The sequence below is a fragment of the Mus caroli genome, chromosome 6 (genome assembly GCF_900094665.2).
Source record: "Mus caroli chromosome 6, CAROLI_EIJ_v1.1, whole genome shotgun sequence".
In the NCBI taxonomy this organism is placed as follows: domain Eukaryota; kingdom Metazoa; phylum Chordata; class Mammalia; order Rodentia; family Muridae; genus Mus; species Mus caroli.
Window position 1 is genome coordinate 89784407 of NC_034575.1, and position 4514 is coordinate 89788920.

Below are 4514 nucleotides of genomic sequence, written 5' to 3' on the forward strand. Positions count from 1 at the left end.
GGCCATTAACCGCCAGTGTGTTTTTTAATATTTCCGGCAACAGTACCTCATCCTTTAATGAGGAGGAAGGAACTACCACTATGGTTTCCTTATCATCTATACTATACACTTTTTAAAATATATATATATATATATATATATATATATATATATATATGAGAGAACTTCTAAAGTTACTGGTAACAGTTAGTCTTCACCTCGAACTAAGTAAAGGGTAAAAAAAACCTATGGGAGAAAAAGTGCACTTGTATTGAGTTTTTGTTAATACAAATTATATTAACGAAGAGACAACAACAAAGCTACTCCTTGGGGTTTTGAGATGGTGACACTGTACTAAGTACAGTATACTAGGTAGTAGACCATAGCTGGTCTCTATGCCATCTACTACATCTGTCCATTGCCCCTCCCCATTAGTATCTTCATGTGTGCTGTTATGGNCTACCTGTAGACCATAGACAGGCAGGCAATATGCAAGAGTGAAGCCAGATATAAGAGGAAATGATAAAGCAGACCCATGGCATCCTGGAACTGATGTTAAATTAAGCTAAATGTATTTAAATGTTAAATTCTTCAGAGATTGCTGAAAAGTAGACGAGCCGTCTACTGCTCACAAGCCACCTATTCCCAGCTCCAAGTCCTTCCTAGACTCCAAAGCTTCAGTTCAGCAGTTCTCATCATTTATTATCTAAGGCTTGTCAGGCAGGTATGCCACTGACATCTAACCAGGGATGCTGTGNTCATCCTTCTTCTGTCTCCTTTACTTTATGACAGAGTTCCTACAGCTTGTCCCAACCTCCAACTCCCTTGCCCTCATTACTCACTCCAGGCTGACTGTCTTCTGAGAACCCCAGTGCAGTGTAGGAGGTTTCCCATGTGCTCCGGAGACCACCCACACCACAGGCAGCACTACACCCTCATGTGTCTCTATTTCCTGATGCCACAACTGCCGTGGATGGGCATGTCTTTACTCCTGGATTCTGAAACACCCAGTTTTAGTTTCCTATTTCTGTTCCTTTTTCAACCTATTCTATTGCTTCTGGCACCTTCTGCTCAGCCTGACCGTGCAGGGTGATAGGCCCCTGAGGTTTCTGTTTTGGTCCCTTCTTCCTTNGTTTTATTTTGTCCGTAATAACCTTAGTCGGTCTGTGGGCTCTAAAGACTGTCTACTCATGTGAAGAGTTGTGATAACAAGAAGTACATAACACAGTCCTGTACATGTACATTTACATATATGTTCAGGTGTGCACAAACATGTACACAAAGTTCTATGAGAGAGTCCTTACTTTTCCATAGTGAGNTATATTCTAATAAGTTTATATTCTCTTTCACTTANAATAAAAATACCAGTTATAGCCTANTATACTGATTTCATGGCTAGTAATGGGTCATAGCTAACAGTTTGCAGAACACTCATTGATTTAACAATGGTGCATAAATACATATTTCTTCTGCCCTTATTCCGGACTCCAGACANAGAAGACTTTCCTACTGTACTTCCAATGGGACATTTCACAATGAATGTGTCTAACAAGGAACTCCTGACTCCACAGCACAACTCTGCCCACTCCCCCTCTAGGATCCAAATCCGACTTCTAGTCTCAGGAAATTCAGGGATCATTGTTAGTTTTTCCTATTGCCTTTTCTCTCTTTTAACTAGGGTCAAGGAAACTGGAGCCTGTAAGTGTTCTAGTCAGCTGTGACTGTCAACTTGGCACAGCCTGAAGTCACCTGAGAATGTCGTCTCAATTGAAAGATCACNCAGATCANCTTGACATGTGGGCATCAGNTGGGTGACTGCCCTGATTGTTACTTGATGTAGGAAGGCACATACTACCNTNGGCAGCACCGTTCCTAGTGTCNGTCAGTCCCGGGCTTTATAGGAAGCTAACTAAGAATGGGTTTGTCAGTGAACAGCATTCTTCCATGGTTTCTGCGGTGCTCCTTTGCCTGTAAATGAGCTCCCTGGTTATGAGCGGAACATGTGTGGAATAAGAAGGAGGCCTGCCTTCAAGGCCCCACTTGAGTTCCTGTTCTGACCTCCCTCCATGATGAGACAGGGCTGAAGAAGTATAAGCCAAACAAATCCTTTTCTCCCCTAAGTTGTTTTTGGTCTTGGACTTTGTCACAACAGATGGAAACTAGAACAATAAGGCATATCATGAGTTTGTAGAACAGGAACAACCCACCTACTTATATTTTATCTGGTTCAGGGCAGATGGGTGGTGAATAGAGAGGCTGCAAGACCCAGAAAGCCTAAGACATTTACTAGGTAGTTTTTAACACAAATTTGTCAACCCCTACCTCCAGCTCACCCACTGCATCCTGGTACTCTCCTAANGTCAGTCCCGGGCTTTATAGGAAGCTAACTAAGAATGGGTTTGTCAGTGAACAGCATTCTTCCATGGTTTCTGCGGTGCTCCTTTGCCTGTAAATGAGCTCCCTGGTTATGAGCGGAACATGTGTGGAATAAGAAGGAGGCCTGCCTTCAAGGCCCCACTTGAGTTCCTGTTCTGACCTCCCTCCATGATGAGACAGGGCTGAAGAAGTATAAGCCAAACAAATCCTTTTCTCCCCTAAGTTGTTTTTGGTCTTGGACTTTGTCACAACAGATGGAAACTAGAACAATAAGGCATATCATGAGTTTGTAGAACAGGAACAACCCACCTACTTATATTTTATCTGGTTCAGGGCAGATGGGTGGTGAATAGAGAGGCTGCAAGACCCAGAAAGCCTAAGACATTTACTAGGTAGTTTTTAACACAAATTTGTCAACCCCTACCTCCAGCTCACCCACTGCATCCTGGTACTCTCCTAANATAGCCTGAGACAAGTTGCCCTTGATCTTAACTCTTGTCNCTCTGAGCTACCAGACCTTGCTCACCCTCAGCAACAGCTCCAGGGGACCTGTTTCTTTCCCTGCCANCCCTAACATTCTCCTTTCTTACACGATGAGCAGATGATGTGCAAATATTAGTGTAAGCCCATTCCTCCACTGGGCCACACTAAATGCCAGTGTGAACATGACATGCCAAGTCCTGGTCCTGACACACAGGACCTGACCTCAGTTCTGACTCTTCTTGCTTGTTGTCTCTAGTCACCTTGCCCTCCCTTTCCATTTCTTCCCCGCAAAGAGACAACTAACCACTGTCTTTAACATTCAGAGCCAGCTCTGTAAGTAGCAGCCCAGAATAGTAATTTTACTGCTGCCAGCCCAGCCAATGAAATGTTACTATTCTTCCAGAAAAGCACAGGATGCCACTACTTTTTAACGAGGACGATAAATCCTATACATACTTATAATAAATAATGCGCATACGTTTGGGATATTATATTTACCTTCTGGGGGGGGTGAGGGACCGGCTTGTGGGAAAAAATGATTTGTTTGAGGTGTGTCAACCACTCAGCATTAGTAAAGGAACAGGGCTGAGGAGATGGCTCAGTTGGAAAGGCCAAGCATGAGACTGAGTTCCATTCCCAGAATTCATAGGAAAAGCCAGACATGGTAGCACATGTTTGTAATCCCAGTTTTGGAAAGGTGGAAACAGGAAGATCCCCAAGGCTCACTGGCTAGTGGGCCAAACCTACTCAGATGAACTCTAGGCCCATGAGACAAAAACTGAACTGAACAGCCTCTAAGGAATAACAGCCAAGGCTGACCTCAGTCTGCACATGTGCAAGGGCACAGTGCTCACACACAATGTCATCCAAAATGACACACTTATAAAGAAATTCAATTACATCTGACCCTGCGCATAAATGCTAGAACAAATANGCACTATGCTTAAATTTAAATATTAAGACAAAAACAATTAAAGAGACTAGAATTCAAGACATAAAAACGAGGGACAATTTTTATGCATTATATAATGAAACACAACCAAAATAGACACATCTTTATATTTATCTCCTATCTTGGTATAAGTCATCTCAAATGCAAATGTGACCTAACATTTTATGAAGAATTCCAAAATAAAATCCTTGATGACTTTAAGCCATGGCAATAAGCCAAAATAACAACTTCAAACTGAATTACTAATAAAGGCCAGGAGGCTCCTTAATAGCAAACGTGAAAGCCACCCTGCTTAGCACCGTGCAAGTGCAAGAAGTTTGCTAATTTTAACTTGAACAACTTCTAACAGCCTGGAAGGCATCAGGCAACACACTGGATCCAACTAAGGCCTCGACGTCCAATAGTGCTACAAGCCCCAAACACCCTAACTAAGCTGTGAAGCTGGTTAGAGATACTATGCCCATCAACATACCGAGGAAATGTCAATGGCTTCTTCCTTCGATGGGGTTCTGACAAACTGTACGTGGCTTGTAGCTTAGGTGGCAGATCACACGTACTTTATAGGTAATAATTTTAGCTATTATTTATTTTAAAGTTAAGATGTTACTATGTACAACTGACTGGCCTAGGACTGAGAGAGAGAGAGCTACTTCTGTTTCATAAATGCTGGGATTAAAGGCGTGTGACACCAGTACCTACAGTACTTTAAATTTTTTTAAAAAAA

General features: G+C 42.4%; 1 protein-coding gene across 1 annotated transcript in view; it reads right to left on the bottom strand.

The window, feature by feature from the left end:
* The window catches only part of Magi1 (membrane associated guanylate kinase, WW and PDZ domain containing 1), a 631196-nt gene that overhangs the window by 64000 nt on the left and 562682 nt on the right, over positions 1–4514 (bottom strand). The window lies entirely within an intron of this gene.